The sequence below is a fragment of the Pseudopodoces humilis genome, chromosome 7 (assembly GCF_049639895.1).
Source record: "Pseudopodoces humilis isolate 2021_Gansu_Grassland_sample_001 chromosome 7, ASM4963989v1, whole genome shotgun sequence".
Taxonomy (NCBI): Eukaryota; Metazoa; Chordata; class Aves; order Passeriformes; family Paridae; genus Pseudopodoces; species Pseudopodoces humilis.
In genome coordinates, this window is record NC_142206.1 from 22,670,140 (window position 1) to 22,692,153 (window position 22,014).

The 22,014-nt window shown below is 43.0% G+C and overlaps 1 protein-coding gene across 1 annotated transcript in view; it reads left to right on the forward strand.

The window, feature by feature from the left end:
- TSPAN18 (tetraspanin 18) overlaps positions 1-22,014 on the forward strand; it is a 192,730-nt gene that overhangs the window by 8,611 nt on the left and 162,105 nt on the right. The window lies entirely within an intron of this gene.

The following is a 22,014-nucleotide window of genomic DNA, read 5'->3' on the forward strand; positions in this document are numbered from 1 at the left end:
CCAAACCTCACTGTCTGTCCTGAAGGCTGAATAAACCACAGGGGTATCTGGACTTTGTGAGGAAAGGAGCCAACTTGAACATACCCTTTGCAGTTTTCCCCCTGAAGCTAGATAGTAAGTATGTGTTCTTAAAAGATAGATAGTCATAAAGACTCCAAAAGACAGTGACCTCTGCTGTAGTAATTCTGCCTTCTCAGGAATTAAAGCTTATTTAAATAAGAAAGAACTTTTCTTGTTGTACTTAAAACTCTTGGTTCACATTATGTCTCTGACAGAAAAACTGAAATGCCTGTCTGCTTTCCCCCTCCGCTTATTAAATGCTTTTCTGTGTGTAAATCCCTATATTCAGCAATTATGTCACCTCTAAAACTTCTCTTCTGTAGGCTGAATTAATTGAATGGAATAAGCCTTACATTTGAAGTCTTGTTTTTCAGTTCTTGTGGTCCATACTACTACAGATAGCCCTGCTCAGTGATAAAGCCTGTGTGCTTTGATATCCAGCAGTGTGTTTTTAATTCAGACTACAATAAAATCCACTGATTAGAGGTAAAATAATCCTTTAGGCTATGTTCAACAGTGGTTCTTCTTCACCAGTGAACTTATTAATTTAACCTTTCCCCTCCCAAGCAGAGGAAACTCCCAAACATACTAAACATTTTTTCCTGTTAACATTTAACAGTTTTTCTAATACTCTGATCTTAGTGTTTAAAGCAACTGTGAGACGTGGTCTCTGTTTTCTGGAATAGCACGATGTGGAAAGAGAGGCCCTCAAAGAGCAGGAAGGCCTCCAGGTCAGGAACTTTCAAAAGCTGTCCTGTGACCTTCCCACTAGAGAGGGATGTACCAACCTCAGGAGAAGCCTCTTCTCATTTTTTATAGTCTCTGGTGGTGTTGAGTGAGATAGGACTATTTGTTTTCCTTCTCTTGTTTTTCTGGCCCCCTTTCCTCTTGCCATAGTGTGCTGCTTCACCAGCCGTGGAATCAGAGTTTGCACAGAGATTTATTCACCAAAAGTTTAAATTCGTAGCACCGCTGTGCTTCCCACTTCTCTTTCTTGATGCTTTTTCTTTTGCATAGTTTCAAGATTATCTCAAAATTTCAGAAGAAACAAACGCTGTTTGAGCAGGCATGAGGTGGGTTTTTCCACTGACAAAACTGATAACACTTCTCATTTCTGACCAGAGATTAATTTTGTGACTCCCTTCAGGTTTTTTTCTCAGCTTAGAAATCTGCTATCAGTCTGGAGTGCTGAGTGTTTCAGTTTTTATTGGTCTGAATGTGAAACACATCAATAACAGCCTCTATATAACAGACAGTCAGATGCTAATCTCCAAGTCTCACTTGACTTTGTTTGGTATCTGAATCTAAGTCTGCAGAGGGACTGTGACAAAAGAGTGTTAATGCTTGTTACTAATTAGTTTCCTCATCTTCTCAGTGTCTGTCTGTGCCATCACCTGAGAAATATTGCCTGCATGGTGTTATAGGAGTGTCAGATATTCTGGATTTGGATACCAGTGCTGATGTACTCTCCTGAAATTCTGTCTGGGCAATGACAAGGACTCAGCCAGGTGGTTTTGCTTGAGAATGACTGGGTATACTCTGTAAGAGCTGTGTTTTGTTTTCATTCTGCAGCAAAGATACTCTTCAGCATCCAGCCTGCATTTAGTTATAATTTGCTCCCAGGGTTAGTGTCCAGGGTGTATTGCAATGTCTCTTGTATTTTGTGGTGTCTGTCTGTCCCTGATTTCAGATATGCTACAGGTGTGCTACAGGAGTTTTCTTAGTAGCTATCAGGTGTCCTGGATGAGTGGGCTGAAGTGTCAGAGGCTGCTTAAATGGTTGATGCAGGAGAAAGGGATACTGAGTCGAGTCGAACCAAATGGAGAGTAGAAGGAAGTTGAGTCAGAGGTTCTAAATGTGCATCAAGAAGGAAACTTCAAACATTTTTCTCTTTTGCAGAAACAAATAGAATTCTGTAATGACCTCAGATGTGTTGTGTGAATGGGTGTGGATGTGGGTGACTCTGTGAGTGTCTCTATAACATGCTACAGATGTTTTTCTGTTTGCTTGCTTGTTCTGGACATTTTGTTCAGTTCAGCTTTGTATTGTTTTCCAGACCATTATAAAATAGCTCATCTCCAGGCACTGGGCACTACTTGGTGGAGGTATAGCATCCACTGATTAAACATTTACCATCTCTTGAGATTAGGAAGAGCTGCCTTCCTTTTCCAGAGTGCACCAACAGGCTCTGCAACATTCCCTGCCTGCAGCAAAGGTTTTGTCTGCCTGTGCCCAGGAGCAGGTCTGCTGTGTGCAGCTGTAACCTGGGGTGAGACGCTGTGAAACAAGCTGTGTGAGATCTGCGTGGAGCCTTGGCAGGGTTCCCCCTGGAGAGACCTGGGAGAGTGGTGAGAGCTGCTGCTAAGCTCAGGCCCTTTGTCCTTACTGCAGCTATGTTGCAGATATGCCTGACCACGTTCCTACCCCCTGGTCCCTGAGCCAGTGACTGGAATTCATAGCCTGACTCGAGAGCTGCCTTGCCTTTGAGGACTTGTCTGGCAACTGCTGGACTGAGCCCAACCCTGATTAGAGCCATGGACATGCTCTGCTCCTGCCCTGCACTCATGGGTGGGAGCACTGCCCTGCCTCCCCTGCCCTTGCAGAGCCCTTGCAGAAGCCTCAGCCCTTGCAGAGCAGCCCTCTCCTGCTGCTGTGACACCCTGCATCTGGCAAAGCTACAGCTGAGATATGCAGGGCATCCCAAGCTTGTACTAATAAAACCTTTACAACATCCCTCACCACAATGTGTTTCTGAAATGCATCCAAGAGGTTAAAGCCTTGATTTGGAATACTAATCACCACCTTTCTATTAAGCCAAGCTTTTTTTGGTGGTGTTCAAGCTTCCAGGGAAAGGAAAAGCCTACATCAGAGATGGAGGGAGACATTTGAAAGACAAGATCCGCTTTTCATACATAATGCCACAACTTCAAAGTCCATTAGCTAGCACCAGTAGCACATGATTTATTTCAAAATAGTTCCATGTGATACAGTATTTTGAGAGGTCATCTGTGCCTTTTGTGGGGTTGTTTAAATATATCACGTTTATGGAAAGTCAGTTAACAGCAGTTTCAGCCTCAATGCATTAATGAGTGATACAAACTGTACAATAGGTACAGCATCTCAAAGTCCTCTGCACATGTATTCACAGGGTTCTACACACAGAGTGTTTTTAAAATAGGACCTCCTTATAGTTTTTATTTCCAAATAACACTGGCAGCACTTTGTAGATCTTGCAGTTCATATGAGAGAAGACTTCCAGCAAAAAATAGGAATTGCTCTGGTTGTCTTCCATGAACTTACTTTACCACAGCCTTTAGGAAAGTATTTTCCAGCTGCTCCTTTTTTCTGAACAAAGAAACTGAAAACAGAGGCTGAAACAAAAGCATCTTGCAGGCCACTGGAGGAGATAGGAGGCCATGTGAGGAGGGGGTTTCTGGCTGTGATTCCCTTTCTTGCTTCCAAAGGCCTTGTCATATTCTGCATTCCACCTAATCCCCCAGATTTAGATGCTAGCACCACTGGGACAATCTGTGTGTCCTTTTCCAATCAGCAAATGGAGTAGCTGGCTAGCTGGGGATGACTGACTCCTACTGCCCAGAGATTCTCTTGACTGCCAACACTTTGCACCACCCTGACTTAATGGACTTTGCTTGGAGTAACAGGACCTGACTCCTAAGATGAACCAGGTAAGGGAGGACAAATACAGCAACTGAACTGATTCCTGACTTTCCAACATGTAAGTATTCTAAACTGTGGGGAAAAACTCATCCACACTTCTTGAAGTCTTCACAATCTCTTCTTTGTGTCCTCTTTCAGGGCAGAGCTGACAGGAACCGAGACAACAATCAGCCTGTATACTTAATTAGTGCAATTTCCCTTGAGTGGCCTGCTGCTTTTAGGCATAGATACAATCTGCTGTGCATGACATCCATAACTTAGATATTTGGAATAAAAGGTGGGAAAATATCTCCTTTTTATGTGTGCAATCTCATCCATTCCTCTTTGGTCACTGGGGGTGTCCTCTAGAGTCAAAACAGGACTGGGGGAAAGTACTGGTGGGAATTCAAAGGCACAGCTTAATGTATCTTGCCAAAATAAGTACTCGGGGAAAGGCAGAGAACTACTTCTGTCTCTGTATCGCCCATTCCATGCAGCAGAATCTGGGTGAGGGGTTCTGCATGACTGCAATTATAAGGTCCATGCCTGTATCTACAAAGGAAGTTCTAAATATCAAGAACATGAGCCTGGGAGAAGTTTGAAGTTCCATACAGATGCAGCAGGACTCAAGAAACAGAAGTGACAATTGCATTTGTTTAACACTGCAAACAGACACTTAGTATGAAATCAGGCACTTGAGCCAGTTCCCAGTTCACCAAAGCCACTTGTTTTAATGTACCAACACTGCTACAGACCCTCAGCTATCCCTCTGGGCAGCAGTTGAACTCAGCAGTGTGTGGACATGGGTGTTCCCTGCCTGGTGCCTCCTTGCTGTGGCCTTGCAACATAGGACTACATAGCAAAGGCCTTGGGTATTTCCTTGCTTTTTCCTGGTTCCTCCTGAACTTTGCCCAGTGACTGCACTACACAGCTATAACTTGTTTTCTGATAATCTCCCTCTTAGCCATTTGGACAATTTAAGAGTGGAGTCATCTACCTGTGGTCCAATATTCTACACACTTCAAGAGTGAACTTGTTTGGATAAGGCCCTGAGCCTTATCCACAACCTGGGAGGTGTCCATGCCCATGGCAGGGCAGGTGAGACGAGATGATCTTTAATGTCCATTCCAGCCTCCTAACACACTGTGATTCTATGATTGTTAAAACTATTTCCCCATGCCATGGTCTGGTCTCTTTCTACGGGACAATCACACCAAGCTTTGTCATCTTCGAGTCTGGGGGTCTAGGATCAAAGCAGCTGAGATTGATCCTGCTCCCATGAATTAGCTCTTTTGACCAATGCTCAGGAGAGTCTAGTTCACACAGTTTAGCTGCATTTGGACATGGGGAGGTGAGGAAGTAGCTCAGCTCATCCTGACTCAAATGTGAGTGCAGTTTGTCATAGTTCTACACATCCAGCTACTACTGTCAGCAATGGCTAATTCTATAATATGGTGTCAGTTGTTCCACTTATTTTCTTATCTAGTTCCTTTGTTCCTAGCCATATTTCAATAACACAGTTTCTTAAACTCTGCTCCCACTTCTCAGTTATTGCCATTCCTGTTCCAGGGAGCAGCCTGTGTTGTCATAAGGAGCTGTTAAAAACTCCAGGGGAAGCTTAATCACAACATTCATTTAGAAAACAGTAAAATATGAGTGATAGTATTGCTTCCCCTGGAGATGAGGAAGAGTTAACAGTTTGTAGACAGTCAAACACTGGTTCTGAATGGGGCTGCAGCCCTTTCAGAATCAACTGTTCTTTTTTGATAGGTTTTTGAAAGGGAGGACTTAAAGAGGCTTCTAAGTAGCAATTTGGAGGGTAAGTAATAACTAATGGTTGATACTTTATTACAGTGCTAGAGGGCACTGTACTGTTGAAGGTACTGTTTATGGATCAAATATAATAGCTAGGAGCTAGACAGTTTAATGGCTTGAGATTCCTTTGCACGTTTTGTTAAAGAGACATGTTAATCCTGACAGTGTTGTAACTCGTAATAATTGCCCTCCCCCTGTCACAGACATTCTCTCTGTTTAGTTCTTTGTTGTCCTGACCCTGTGGACTCTTTTCTTCTGAAGATGTGCAAGAAAATATAAAGTGCTGCCATTCTGGATAGAAAAACATTCTGCATGCAGTTTGCAGTGGTGCAAATGTCTGTGTGTGGTTCAGGCCACATGAAATCTGAATTTACTTGTCTGAAGTACAGCTGTGGGCAGCAGCCCTCCATGAAAATGTCTTCTATCCAGTTAGATCATCTTTAGAGTTGATAGATAACAATGAAATGTACTTCTAACTGCTGTCAGTTCAGATAAACACAACTTAAAGCCCTTTCTACAGAATGCCACTCATTGTCTTACAACACTATCAGAAAGCTGATAGTGTCCATCACTGTGTCCCTAAACAATTCTCACCTTGTGTGCTTCCGTGTTAAGTGTTTCTCTGGGGAAAACTGTTTTATCTCTGCTGCTGGACTTTTAAATTGAAAATAGGAAATAGTGACACTCTCTGAAAATTCATACCTTGTCTACAAAGTTCTTTATGGAAGTTTATTCACACTTTTTCCCCCTAAGATGTGGTTTCATACATCATTCATTCATTGGTCTAAACAAAACATTCATACATTAGTCTAAAGTATTAAAATAGTTTTTTTTTTAGATTAGAATTCAATATCAAAGTTAAACATGAATATTCACTTTTTAAAGTTTGTCTGTTTTTTCTCTTATTCTCACTTTAATTTTTTCTTATTAGGAAGACAAAAAAAGGAAGTTGCGGATTTTACTTTTTTTTAGAAATATTTGTAAATATCAAATTTCCTACAAGTATTTCTTTTCTTTATAAAGTTTTGAAAACCTAATTTCTATGTTTTCACTTAGAAATTTCTTTTAAAGTAACTTGACTACTTCTCTTTCTGAACTTCAGTCAGTGTTATCGTGTAAGTTCTTCCTGTATAATCAAAACATGAGGAGAAGTATGTTCTTGCTGTTTCTGGCCATCACCAAAAATATCAGTCCCAGACAGTGATATCATGACAGCAAAGCAAACCTTGAATGATGAACAGTCTGTGCTTTTACATGGTCCCAAATAGAAATGCACACAGCTAGCAGACCCATGAAATCTACTGTCTGGAAGATTTGTTGCAGTGGGTGAAAGTGTCTTCGGGAAGAGTTTTCTGGCAGCAAGCGTGTTGTGGGTTTGGACTTGGGTCACTGCCCAAGTGCACTGAAGGGACAGCATGCAACTGAAGGTCAGGGAGACCCAAAACTGTGAGGGTAAGCACCAAGAGGGTAGATGTTCCTATAAAAATAATAACTTTTATTGCCAGTTTCTTTTACTGCAATTTTCCTTTTCCAAGTTGTGTGAATTAAGTCTGAAGAATGATCCTACTGAACACCTGAATTGTCTTCAGTGGCCTTTCCTACCTTTCAGAATATGACTTCTTTCTTCACCTCGCATGGCTGTGCCTGCAAATCCCATCTTGCACATTCCCAGGCACCGGTTTCCAGAGCAATTTTTGCTTGGCAGTGAACTGCTATTTTTCCTGCTTCCCCTCCCATCCCCCAGTTCATGTTCTAAGCAGCTGTGAGGTGGGCTGATCCTTCTCAGAAAAAAATCTAGCTGTTGGCCTGTCACAGGAAGAGAATTAGCTCTCTTCACTGCTTTGCATCCCATGGTCCTTTCTTCTTCTTTCCTTTCCCCTTTGCCTTTTCCCTTTCATCTCAGCTTGCCTTTTTATTTCCCTGCTGCTGCCTTAGAAACTATGGTGCCCTGTCATTTTGTTCCCCCCACACCGACCTTCATGGATTGAAGACATCAGAATCACAAAGGAAATTTTTCCAAGTCCATAGAGTTGGTTTGAGGGGTGGCTGGTAATTTTTCACATATTGGGTGTTTCTAAGGAGATACTTTACAAGTATGCTGGGTTTGATTAAAATGGCAGCTCATATCAGAAAAGTGAGAAAGACACCAGTACTGTCTGATGTTCACCTGGAAGGTAGACAAGGAACTTGAGGGTGGATTTATAACATTTCAGGAAGTTTCTTCCAAGCCGTATGAATCTCCCTCTCTAAAATACAAGAAATGTTAATGATTCCCACATACTAGAAAATGGTTTCCTTACTAGTTGTTCCACATCTGTGATTAGTTTATAAGGGTTTCATTTTGGTCTTAGCTCCTTATCCTACAGTACACTGAAGTATTTGAGTTGTTCTGTTTTGTGACACTGCCAGTGGCTATAATCTTTATCCACAAAATCTTTCTTGTAGGAGTTCTCATCGTTCTGTTTTGCAGTGGATGGCACAGTCTTGGGTGCTACAAGAACTTGCAAAACTACTGGACTGAGACAAAGAAGACGAAGATTGGTGCTCATTAGAAAGCCTCAGGTAGCAGTGACTGCAATGCTCCTCATTAAGGAATGTGTTCCTGGTTTTCTGGCTTACTCAGCCCCCTTACAGCACACTTGTGTGCTCCTGGGTGCCATTTCAGTCCTATGACTTACCCTTTTCTCAAAATGTAGATTAATAATGGGATGCTGGCCAGCACACAGGGAAGCAGGCTAATGGCTAAGAGCGGGAAATAGCCAATTAAAGGATCAAAGTCAGGGAAATTAAGCCTTGAGAGGAAAAGACACAAATAGGGTGGGGTTGGGAAGAGTAGGGTAGTAGTAGCCCTCAGGGGACACAGCAGAGTAGGAAATGGGACCAGAATCAAAGCAGCTGAGGGCAAAATGCAACTGCTATCCCATGTGGGAATTGTCTTAGAAGGGAGAGAAGCAGCACAAGAAGAGAGAAATGGAAAAATTGTGTGGTATGTACCCCGATTTTGAGAGTTGTTTAGCCACTGTACCCTCAGGGCCGCCTCCGGTGAGCTGGGCTGAGCACACAGAGCTTCCCACGAGGTTCAGCACCTGCAGTAGGTGCCTGCAAGCTCCTGCTTCCCTTCTTGGCACCTCTCCACTGCCCCTTACTCTCCTTCCTCCCTGGATCCCTCCCTCACATGGCTCCTCCCATGCCCCTGTCATCTTGTCTCCGCTTTTGAAGCTATGCTTACTAAGACCCTTACTGATATCCCCTGCTTTTGACAAGCTAGTTCCTTCATTTCAATGCCTTAAGTGCACGTAGATGTGACCCTGCTTAACCAAACCAGCTATTTGGAACTTGGTGCAGCATGGCAGTGAGAGCATTCCTACTTTGGAGTAGAGGGAGCCTGCACTCACCCAGCTGAAGCCAACACGAGGTGACTTGAACAGCACTGAAATAGGACATTCCAAAGAATGTGCTCGTGTTGTGTGCTGAGTGAAGTTACCCAAGAGACACTTCTGTTGTAGAAGGGTTTTTATGGTAAATTCGATGTTTACAAAACAGGGAAAGTACTGAAATATTTGTTTGGGTTGATTTTCCTCCTCTGAATCATTTAAATGGCAATATGCAAAGCAAAGTAATTTTTCTTGTATGTCACACTGTTTCATTAAGGCACTAACAGGAGACACTTGATCTAGAAATTAAGATAAGTTGCTTCAATCAGTACTAAGTAGCAGGTGCCCTTAGTGATTAAATGTAATAGAGTATTTCCATTATTCTATTAAGCTTTATGTCAGCAGTTGTCATAGTTCCTCTCATATCCTGAAATACTGTGAAAACACGTTCAGAACAACATTTCAGGATCTTGGAATGAATGCTTTCTGAGAGTGTAGACGAATACAATTTTCTTAGCATGGAAAATTTACAAAATTTGTGTTGGGTCTATAGCAGATTAAAAACCAGGAACTGATATGTTTTCCTATGAAGGATGAAGTATTAGGTTTAATAATACAGTATATTTCTGACACAGTGTAGAAGTTGTTCTGCTTCTTTATTTACTATATTATTTGTGAAAAGCACAGAAGTACCTTTCTCTGAGGAATGTGCTCTGTACCTTTCTCAGGGTAGTGTGCTCTTTCCCTGCTGTTTGGTGCTTCTCACATGTATTGAGGGTGTTGGGGATAAAACTAAATCTATTACACAGTAAGATACTTTATTATTTAAGTTGGAAAAGACCTCTAAGACAACCAAGTCCAACCCAGCCCTACCAAATCCACTACTAAGCCATGTCCTTTAGTGCTACTCCTGCTAAATGCCTCCAGGGATGGAAACTCAGCCACTTCACTGGGCAGCCTGTTCTAGTGCTCGATAACCCATCAGAGAAGAATTTTTTCTTGCTGTTCTATCTAATCTGAGTTCACGGGGACAACCACTGTCCTGTCCTGCTGGCCACACTGCTCCTGATATAGGCCAGGATGCCTTTGGCCTTCTTGGCCACCTGGGCACTGCTGGCTCATGTTCAGCTGCTGTTGACCACCTTTCCTAGGTCCTACTCTGCTGTGCAGCTTTCCAGCCCCACTTCCCCCAGCCTGTAGCGCTACGTGGGGTTGTTGTGATCCAAGGGCAGGACCTCGCACTGTGACTCGTTGAGACGCACACAGCTGGTCTCGGTCCATCGATCCAGCCTACCCTGACCCCTCTGCAGAGCCTTCCTATCCTCTGGCACGCTCCCACATAACTTGGTGTGGTTTGTGAACCGAGGGTACACTCAATGCCCTTATCCAGGTACTTGATAGGCATTAAACATGACTGTTTCATCACTGAGCCCTGGGAACACCATTGTGACAGGCTACCAGCTGGATGTAACTCCAGTCACCACCTCTCTGTGGGTCTGGCCATCCTAAGAGACTTTTACCCAGTGAACAGTGCACCCATCCCAGCCATAAGCAGCCAGTTTCTCCAGGAAAATGCTGTGGGAAATGGTGTCAAAGGCTTTACTGAAGTCCAGGTAGACAACATCCACAGTCTTTGCCTCTCCTCTTAGAGGGTCACCTTAGAAGACCAAGTCAAGCAGGACCTGCCTTAGAGCAGCAGATAGAGACAGAGAAAAGCAATAGAATAAATGCTTGAAGGATGATTAGGTCAGTACCCTGGGCTTTTAGCTGCCATTTAAATTTAAATATGCACTGCAATGAAGTAAATAGGCCAAATGAGTCTACAGAGTGCTTTGGTGATGTGCAGTCTGAGACATTCATAGCAAATGACTATGTGATGGCTTCCTGTGGTCAGCTACTGGGAGTGAGTGGCCTCCATCACACACTCCTCTATAATGCATTGTGTGGAACAAAACACAGCTGTAAACAGTGCCTTGAGCTGGGTTGTCGAGGCAACACCAAGGGGTTCATACCTGGTGCACTGATCTCCCTCGGCCCTGATTCACATCATAGCTATATTTAGTCTTCACAATATCTTTCCAGGATATATATTATGTTACAGAACCTGACAACTGTAGAATTCCAAGTCTGACAATCTTGTAAGTTAATAATGAACTTTTTTTTCTCAAAGTAACAGGAAGGGAGGCATATAACTTATCCACTTAATTGAAATCGGAGGAGTTCTGGTTTTATTTCTGTCAGCACAATCCCAGGGAAGTCAATCATATGGAACCAAGTGTGCAATTTAATTCTAAAGTGTTTGTTATATTCAAGATGCCTGTGTCCACATGGGGTGGGATCCTACCAATCCAAACTGAAACAATTCAGTTTCTTTCTCAGCTGAACTTTTACTGATTTAAGAAAACCACATATTTTTCCAAACAACTGGTGCAAGACAGGTGAGGCAGCAATTGTGTGGGAAACAGGGGCAGGATTCATACACTCTCCCACAGCCTCCCTGAGAAGTGGGAGAGAAGGGGGAAAAGGCTTGTGATAACACATCAAACTCCTTTTGTTTCATCTGCTATCAAAACAGTAATGTGATTCTGTTAATTTAGATAAATATCTAAGGGCTGGTTCTACTCTGGCTTACATCAACTGTTTATTATACTAATGTGTAATATATACGTGGCCAATTCTGAGATAACAGCTGTAGTTCAGTGTCCATTCTGGCTGCATTACTGCTTAGAGAGACATGCTATTTTCTCAGAAATGTTACTGAAAAAAGAAATCCACAGGCCAGGAAAAATGGGATATTTTTGAAAATGTTTCCCGTATCTCCATCTAGGCCCATGCTGACTGAATTCAAATAGACTGATGGGATCCTTACTGCTGTTCCACATATTCAAAACAAAAAGGCAAATTCAGCAGTCATTTGATGGCAGGAATAAGTCCAGCTCCTTATGTATTGTCTAGTTCCCTTTGAGAAGGCTTGCCCACCTGCTGTCAAGAAATGCCTGACTGGGTTAAGCAATTCCCTGGCTGTGGTCAGGACAGATATCATCGACTGAAATATAGACACCTAACTGCTGGTTTTGTGTGGGATTATCTTGTATCAGCTGAAGGACTTTGAGTTTGTCTTTCTTGAAAGTCCAACGAGTTCCTCTCAATTCATTGTTCTGGCTTGCCAGTGCCCCTTTGAATAATAACCCTGTCCTGTAACACTGAGATTTGGTACCATCCACAAACTAGCTGAGGTGCACTCTGTCCCAAAGTCCAGCTTATTAATACAGACAGCACCTGATATCAAAAAGCATTGTCCCCTGTATTGATCCCTAGGGAGAACCAGTCACCAGGCACAACCTTTTAAACCCAGACATTCCTTGTTTTTTCTCTTCACAGTCTACCTATTCAAACTAAATGTCATCAGTTTGACTATGAGGCTACCATGGACACCATGCCAAAGATATTTCTGTACTTAAAGTAAAACAATATTCACCACTGTTCTCTCATCCACAAGTAATCCATACAATTTGCTAGAATAGTGGTCCTTTCATGACAAAATCCAGTCCTTGGGGAGAAGCAGTGCTGAGCATGTTCCCAGTGTTCCCTGGCTTCTGCCTTCTCTCCAAAGATCTTCCATGTATGAGATCAGTTCCAGCACATAACTTCATTCTTCCAGTGCCCAAAGCTATACACGAGTTTCCCATGCAGAACTCTGATTCCACATGCTTTCCTTCTCTTATTAACAGGAAGGAAAGATGCCAAGAACATGGGAACGTGTGTCCCAAACCACAGCCTCATGTAGGAAGTCTGCTTTTGGCCTCACTTGATAGCATTTTCTTTCCATTGAGTCTCTGTGCACAGTGTGAAGATGATAATGTTTCAGTGAGCAAAGCATAAATGCTCTGTGCCAACCTGATAATCCCATCTTATTTTGCACACTCAACTAGGGATGTTCCTTTCCTTCCCTCCCTTCCTTCCTCTGTCTCCTAGCATCCTGTTAAGTGTCTCTCCCACTTTTCTCTGACATGCTAATCAGTGTGATCTTTACAGAACACATTCAATTATTGTTATTACTGAGGTGTCTGGATGTGCTGATGAAGTTCATGATGCTGCTATAGCAGGTGGTAACCAAGCATACTTTAGCCAAAGGTTTTTTAGCCAAGTATGACAAAGGCAAGACAAAATCAGAGCAGTGAAGCAATTTGAATGATATTGTTTAAATCAGGAGCAGAACCAGGACCCACAGATTTAAAATCTGTTTGATCATCTGCTAAACCACAGTTTCTGTAAATCCACTGTGGTGGTTGTCCACATGCCTGGGTTGCAGGTCCTGGTGACAGAATGCTTTTTATATTCCTTTAATCCTATGTCTGTGCTCCAAAGTTATTCAGCTCTTCCCGACATCGTACAAACATGAGGTCATATAATTCACCTCAGAAGAACACAGGACTTGTGTAAGTAAATCTTAATCCCCGTTCCTCCAGCAATATCTAGAACCCAGGTCCTATGCATACCAAGTTTTACCTCTGAGTCCTTTTGTTTCCCTTCTCAGACTTCTGTGTTATGATTCAGTGCCATGAATCTCTATGCTATAAATACCATATTTGTCCCCTGGTCTCAAGAAAAGCTGATGTGTATGGAGCCTCTGATGTTTGGGAGATGAATTCCTCCACTACCTGCAGAAGAATGATTTCTCTTGTTGGTCTTGTCACTAAGTTTTTCTTCCCTTCAGGAATTTAAATTACCGTATTCTGCCAAAATTTCCTTCAAGGAAAATTGAAACTATTCTTGGTACAGTGTGATTATTCACTGGAGCATTTTACTGAGGTGTGCCCTCTGGATATCTTCCTATTTTCCCTACAAAATCACCCTGGATGTGGCAATAAATGCAGCCTGCATTCAGCCACTGAATTAGTGTCCATGGAACCCTGAGTAAGGAGAGCTGGAGTGCTGGAAGTGCATGTTTACTCTGAGTCGTGGGCTTGGCTTCTGTAGGAGCTGGAGGTGGATCCCAGCTGAAGGAAAAACAACCCAAGACCGTGTCTCTGCTGCTGCCACAACCTTAATGGGCAGGAAAACAAAAGCAAGCAGGAGACCAAACTGGCCTTGAAATGCTGAGTGGGGCTTTTGGAAGGAAAGGAGAGGATAAGGTGCTTGGATTGTTTAAACAGCTGCAATGAATCAGCAGCTCTCTTTCCCCAGTCCTCCCCTTGCTGCACAGCAGCCCCCTCTATGCCAAGGAAAACAAAGAAATCCCAAAAAGTGCAATCTACCACAGCGCAGCCGAAGCACACTGCAGGACAGAACCAGCACTTAAACTAGGCAGTAAGGAAAGAGATGGTTTCAGATGAGGCCTAACAAGAGCTGCAAAGACTTGTTCCAGGAGCAAAGGAGAACAGGAGGAAAAATGGAGAGGAAAACACTGAAAAGGAGAGGGCCAGACTTGGCTTTGCTGTAAGTAGAGCCAGCTGGGCTAATCACAATGAAAGTTCCTTTCAGCTGTGGCAGGATGAGATATGCTGCTGCTGCCACCTGCAACCTGTGGCTCCTGTCATAGCTGCTCAGCACCACCAGCTAACAAAGCTGCTGCTAACCAACGTGGCAGCTTCTGTGTCCCCAGCCAGTACAGCTCTCTGGGAACTTTGAGCCTGTGGAACCATATTCCGGCCACAGCCAAAAAGTTTGGAACCTCGTAAGAGCCACGTACCTTACGGAGAGCGCTTGGGGGGTGCTGTCACGTGTGGATCAAAGCAGTGTTTTGAGGACAGCCCCAAATACGAGGGGTCCGTAGGACATCTGCAGAGAAACAGGTGAGTGAGGATTGCTAAGGCTCAATCTGCAGTAGCACTCAGGTTATTGGTACATGGCCTGCAATCCTCACCCCGCTCCCCTCGGCAGCCGCTGGGCTCAGCTCTTTGCCTGGCTGCTGCTGGATCTGTTGGGCCAGTGCCTGTTTAAGGATAGTTATTGCAGGGCGTGCAGTTACAGACTTTGTAATTGCTCAGCTGATGCTGTAATGGTCTCTCTGAGGATTCAGCCCAGCAACGGTAATGATACAGCTGGCCTGTCTTGCCTGATGGGATCATTTCCACTTTATTATAGCTGTGATTTTCAGCTCAATAATTCCAGAGTATTTTTAGGCCCTTTGAGATGAAAAAAAATGTGCTGAATTTACAATGTTGGCTTTTTTGTTTTGTTTATTTTGCTTTGTTTTTTTGTTTCCTCTTAACTGGTGACCAGAAGAAAAATAATTTTCCAAGGAACGTCAGGGAGGGGTTGCCCAATTGAGCTTTCTTCCTGCTCCCTTTCCAGAAAAGAAGGGAACACTCAGTAAGCTTTGGAAAGAGGTCAGTGGAAGGGATCAGTATGTTTTTTGGGATGAACTGGGGGCCAAAGCATAAAATGAAGAGGACCACCTTCCTAAGCTAAGACCACCTTCCATTCTGTCGTCTTATGGAATCTTCCACAGAGAAGTGAGGTGAACTTCACTTGTCCATTTAAAACTGGACCATAAGACCCTCTAGCCAGGTAACAGTAGGAGACAACAGAGAGACAACAAATTGTCAGCAGCAGCACCCATCCTTGTCAGCCTCCAGTTGCTAGAATCACAATTGCTGTGTCCTTCCTCCAGGCCATTTGTCTCCCATGAGTCTCCAAAAGAAAAAGTGAGCTGTTGTCCTTTGGCAGCTCCCAGGTGACACTTCTTCCTTCTGGCACACATCAGTGCACCACAGCTCTAAATTGTTTTTCTTGCACCTGCTCGACATGGGATAAAGCCATGCCCTGTTACATCTCGGGCGGGGGATACAGCTGTGGGAGCTGCTTCTCCTTTGTTATGTATAGATCAGCGAGGGATATCCTGTCAATTGTCATTTCTGTGTACGTCTGCTTCGTGTTCTGGTATTAAAGCCCAGAGCCTCAGGCATTTATTGGATTTTGTTTAAATGCTTTATTGGATTTTATGAACCTCAGATACACCAGACAGACCGTAGGAGACATGTCGTGGTGATATCCACAATAACCAATTAAAATCCCAGCCATGTTTTAACTCCATTTTCAATAAACTATGGAGACACAACCCTCTTTTCTATAGGGTGAACAGAGATCTCATTAACTACATTTAATTGAGAGTGGCAGCTAGTGGATTTTATACATTAGGGAGCACTTCTGTAGACATTGCATCTTTCAAATGCATACACTGAAAAATTATAATGAATCCCATGATCGATACAGAATCATCTTTCTTGTTTCCAGTGTGGTTTCAGTTCCAAGGTTACTTGAATAGATGAGTTTCAGTTAATAAAATTCACATTTTCTTCACCTTACAATATTTTTCACAAACTGGCTCCTATTCCTGTCTTTTGACATCATCTTTATTAGCTGAGCCTTCAAAATAGCTGAAAAAAAATCCTCTTTCTCATCTGCTTCATTTTGAGGATTTCAAAGCTCTCAGGATCTGGAGACAAGATTCTTTTCAAGTGTCTGACATGTATGATATTGTGTCTATGTTAAAGAAAGATGAAGGGAAAGTGAGGTTAGGTGTTTCCCTGTGTGGCACACACAAGGGCAGTGGTTAAGCTGTAAACTGAGCCCTGAAGCCCCAGGATTTAAGAGTGTAGCACTAATAATGAAACATCTTTCCTACATAATTCATTAGAGATTCCAGAGAAGGTGTGTGAGCTTCTTCGGGTTATGGGAACTGGGAGAACACAGCAAGAATGTCCTTTGAGGTCAATAACCCACTGAATGCAATGAAAAAGTTGCAGGAAGAGCAGCCATATGGCATGTGTGCTTGTATGCAGACATACACACACCCCCCATACACCCACTGAAGTGCTTTCCCCCTACCTAACTGTGACTCAGACACAGCAATTCCTTGCATAACCTTCCCTTGAAAAATAGGTGAATGGGAATGATATAAGAAGAGAGGATATTGGAGACTATTTAGGGTGGTGGCAGCCTTTCTTCAATGGGCTGTGCTAACCCACTTAATTCTGTGAGAGGCAAGCATTGCTTCGGTCACTTCATACACGGTCTTTAGAGTATCCTATTCATCATTGTAGGTCAGCTTCACCCTGTGGATTATCTCTTCTTATGGATGTTAATCCTCTTTTGAAGGTGATAGCTTTGTAAAGGTAGTTACACACTTCCTTCAGGACTTTCTAAGCCCCATTTAGATGTATGTGCAGAGTTTTTTAAACATCTGCTTTTTGACTGAAATGCTTCAGGCTTGGTGTCTGTTTGAAGCTTAATTGTTTTGGAAAGTTTGAAGAAATTCTTTTCTTCTGGTCTTTTTTGTTGTTGTTTTTGGTTTTGGGTTTTTTTAGGTCATGAGAAAATGAATGTCTGTTTGAGAGTCTAGTAAGAGTAATAACAGTATTCCACTGGGGCTTTGCAGGTAGCAGATTCCCTCTAGCAGGGGAAGGATTGGGAGCAGGAGAGCCAAGTTACCCCTTCTGTGTCTCTTCCTGGTCTTCTGTGTCCTCACTGACTTCCCACCTCAGAGCAGTGACAGAAGGTGCAGTCTGTGCTTAGGAAAGCTGGGGCCAGAGGGGCTCCCTGGCAGGAGAGAGGTGTGAAGTAGCTGCCAGGCTTTCATGCCATCAGCTCAGTGGCTAATTGCATAGCTTTGCCTTTCCCAGTGATCTTCCCCGTGTCCTGTGTTCCTCATGTGGTTTCCATTAAGGTCAGAGTGTGGGGGAAGGGAAGCATGTGAATTACTTCAGTATTTATTCTCACTTATCATTCCAAAGCCCCGCTGCACGGAGCTATGGACAATGCACAAAGGCAGTGTTTGGGTGTTGGTAACTGCACGGATTGAAAGGCAGGAATCTCCCTCTTCCATCCCTTCAAAAGGCCCTGACCATCTCCTTTTCTTATTGCAAGCTGCACAGCAATGACTCTAAAGTGCATGAGAACTAGATCCCCCATCCAGCTGAAAGGAACATGACAATCTGAACAAATAATCCATTAAGTAAGGCTACAATTTCCAGGTGGGACGAATTGAGATGCCAGCAGTACTGCCATGAACTCATCCAAAACAGCTCTGATCTCCCTGTCTCCCCTTTGTGTGTGCTCTGGGGCTGGCCCAAGGACCAAACTTCTCAGTGGACTTCTTCCTGAGAGATGACTTTTCTGGCAGTCGGGACACCTCTCAGAGTATCTCAGTTGTCACTTGGTCCCATCTTTTGCATAATATTGAGAAGGTCTTTCAAGCCTTCTCACATAAAATTACTTTCAGGTAGCTCAAGTAGGTTTTCTTTCCCCTCCTTTTCCCTTTCTCCTTCCCATGGGTGAGTATTCCTTGCCTTTAGTGCCAGTGGAATGGGTCACTGGCAAAGCAAATTGACAGCTGGCACTGTGGGCCTGCTGGTTGGTCACTGCCTTTTTGCTGGAGGTGGGAGGATAGTCCTCTCTTAGGACGGGGTCTGATGATCCTCTTCTCATATGTGGCTCCCACCCATGTGCCTCTCCAGGTATTTTGAATACTCTTTTGCTAAGCAGAGTTCAGATTAGAAAGGGTACTGGATATAGGTCAGGGACGCAGAGCAGCTTGGTACTGACAGATGTTAAGAAGACAAAAGCTTGAAAGGGAGATGGTTATAGCCTGGCAGATCCTGGCTGCATTCACCTAGACAAACTACCCATCCTTCTCATATTTAATCTTTACTTTGATGGATGAAGGGGCAACATTACATGTATGAAGCAATTTTCTTTCTCTTATGGGGGTTTCTTTTTATGGGGGAGGTTCAACAACTTGCAGGAAAGAAAATCTGCCCAGAGTAAAGATGGCAACAAGGAGGGAGACGTAGATCAAGTTGGAGCTCTTCCCTTTGACAGAGACACCTGAAGAAGTCTCTGTGTATGTTACAAGCCTCTAACACAGAGGGGCTGTTCCTAAAGAGCAGGCATTGTGTCTTCCTCCAGCCTTCTTGGGCAGTGGTTTACAATGGAGCAATTCATAAACTGGCCTATCTCTGCATAGGCCAGGAAGAAGAGGGAACAAAAATCAAGGAGTGGAAGGCAGAAAAGTTCAATTTCTAGTATCTGTACAGACTAGAAATGAATCATGAGGCAGACACAGCTCCAGCAGTGGCTGATGCATTGACTGCTTTTTATCATGAACTTCACCTTGTGGTGGCAGGAATATCATGACATTTCCTCTGGAACAGTTATGGAAGCCTTCACACTCTAGGGCTAGAGTGATGCAGTGTTCTTTGTACAAAGATTAACATAGAAACTATTCACAAAAATGGCAGCAAGCCCAGAGCAAATTGTTGCTGTGGGTCTGGAGTGCATCTGAGACTTGGCACATCAGTGCTTGTGTCTGTGAAATAGTTGTGTGCCAGGGTACCACTAGTGCTGGGGTCACAAGTGGGTGCTGGGACTAGATTGTACCTGTAGGTGTCAAAGCCAGCTGGAAGCTGAAATGAACTATCAGTGTTTTCAGCCTGTTCATGGTGTTAGTTTCCAACTGGACTGATTTCATGTTCTGAACATTTTCAGCAGAACTATGATCCTCACTGCAATAGCACCCACATGTCCTTTTATGTTCTGTGAAAATGACTGCATGTGTCAAAAACAATCAGTTGTAAAAAACATTAGCTGTGAAGGAATGCAGGTGGGTCTCCCACAGGCAGAAAGGACAGTACAGGGTGCTAGAAGGGTCGAAGCAAGGATGTCTAGGTCCCAGTCTCAGATCTGATTGTGCTATTTCTCTGGTTTTTTCAAATAAAGATGCCTACATGCTTCTCTAATAGTCTAAGAACATCAGTCATACAAAAAATATTGCTAAAAATACATTGTTCAGTGAAAATCTGGTTTTAGTTAACATTACAGCTCTGCAAAACAGTCTAATAAAAAAACCCCTAATAGCCACATTGGGCTAGTGATGCCTGGCTTTCTGCAATTCTCTCAAGATTGACAAGGTTCTCTGATGTGTGATAACAGGTAAGTAGCTTTCAAAGGTGTTCTCGTGGTGGGAGCATTTACAACAATGTTCTCTCCCACCGTGTCTCTGGTATCTCCTAAATCCCAAGCTCACACTGCAGTTTTACTTCAGCACAGGAGAGATGCACTTAGCAGGGTTTCTCTCCTATACCCAGCCAATGATTTTTTTATCCTGAACTTCTATAAGCTACATAGTATGGGGACAAAACCCTCTCTTCAATTTAGCATTAACTGGCCAACAGAATCAAAGTTTTGCTGGGATGGTAAATGGACAAAAGGAGAACTATGGTTCTTAATCTTTGTTTCCTTAGCAAACCAGGCTAAAAACAACTTTGAATGAAAAATTCCAACCAGCTCCAGTCACTACTTGGCATATCATCAAAAGTTGTTCTGCTGTGGAGAAACACCATGGCTTCATGAAGCTTAAAGAATACACTGAAGCCATTACTCTTGTATAAACTATATTGTCTCAGTTTCATATTTTTCAGGGTCACCAACAGTAGAATAAAAAGACAATACCTGATAACAGGCTTTTCTGGGAAAATTTCTGAGTCTTTATTAGTGTGCTGGGATGAAGGTGGGAAGGGATGAAGGGTGCAATTTTATGGTTTTTAATATTCCTGGATATGTAGAAAAACACCTGCAATTTGTTAGCAAGTCAGTAAAGGTAAACTAGAAGTTTTGACATTTTCAGTAAGGTTAGGAGTGAAACCCATAACTAACCACAGCTTGTGGGGAGGATGTGGTGATGGTTTGTCATGGACTGGGCCTGTGTCTTTCAGTGTGAGATTCTGCAGCAACCCCAAATTCCAGCAGCAAAGCCTTGTGTGTGTCTCACACATGGTGCGTTTTCCTCTCAGGTCTCCTGATGAAGATTTGCTTGGTAAAGGAGCATAGAGCATACAGAGGTAAGATGTTTGCTTGCAGGTCCAAGCTTTCATAGGAAAGAGCTACTTGCACATCATTAATTTGTGGTGAGCTGAGTGAGCTAAGCCTCATGGCATCCCAATCCTTGTCCAGGAACCACTTGATACAAAGATGGGATCATTTTGCTATTCACCAAAGATTTTTGTATGCCTTCTTGCAAGTGAAGGCAGACTCAGTGCCCCTTAAGGGACAGTCTGGCACTATCCCAAGACTAGGCACCCTGACTAAATGCTGATTTGGCTAGGAGGGGCCCTCAGGAGGAGGTGGATGTTTTGGAGAGTGCATTGCAGCCTCTTCCCAATAGCTCTGAGCAGCACCAGACAGACTGAGATTTCTGCCTTGCTGAGAATCAATGACATGCACTCATAGTTACTGTTTGCAGGTGGTAGGCATGCTTGGAAAGATCCTACAACATATTCCTACTTAAGAAGAATAAAAAGGCTTAAAAGGCTTTATACTTAGATGATTCTGTGGCTGACCATTGATTTCTGAAGGAAACCCTTCAGTTGTTCCTCACTAAGTCTTTTGTCTGCTGTGGGTGCTGAAATTTTCAAGGGTAGTGAACCTTTCAGTGAATTTAGAAATCATCATTATAAGAGATAGATCTGTGTAGCATACTTTGCTATACAAAAGATATACAGTCTGCAAGTAGAGGAAAGGCAGGTTTCTCACAACCCAACCTTCACATGCTGCACGGAATTTTGTGTGACTCCTGTCAGGTGTTGAAAGTTGAATCAACTGTTCTGGGTCACTCAAAATTTGGGAGACTTTTCAGTATGTTTTAGTGGTAGTTTTTAAAGCTTTTAATGTTTTTATAGAATTGGGAAATCTATCCACATTTTTTTGTTTAAGGGACTCCTACCTGACTAATTCATCCAGTAGGACTAAGAGTCCAATTATCCTGGGAAGAAAGGCTAACTATTTTATTCATTCCTTTTTTGGAAGAAATGCACTCTCACTGGAATTCAGTCTATATGCAATTTCTCTGAATCATGATTTGGGAATTTTCTTGTGTGAGGTGACTGTATGATAAGTTTGCTTCAAAAAGAAACACGGATTAAATATAGCCCCAGAGAATTAAAGACTTTGGACAGAGACAAATATTATTTTTTCTCTGAATTTACAAGGTGTTCCTGAAAGCATTTCAAGCCTTTCAAATGCAACTTTAATCTGTCTGTCTAGGAGAAATACAGTAGTTTGGTCAAAAGCTGCCCTATACATTGTTCAGAGCAAAGGTGACTGTGTC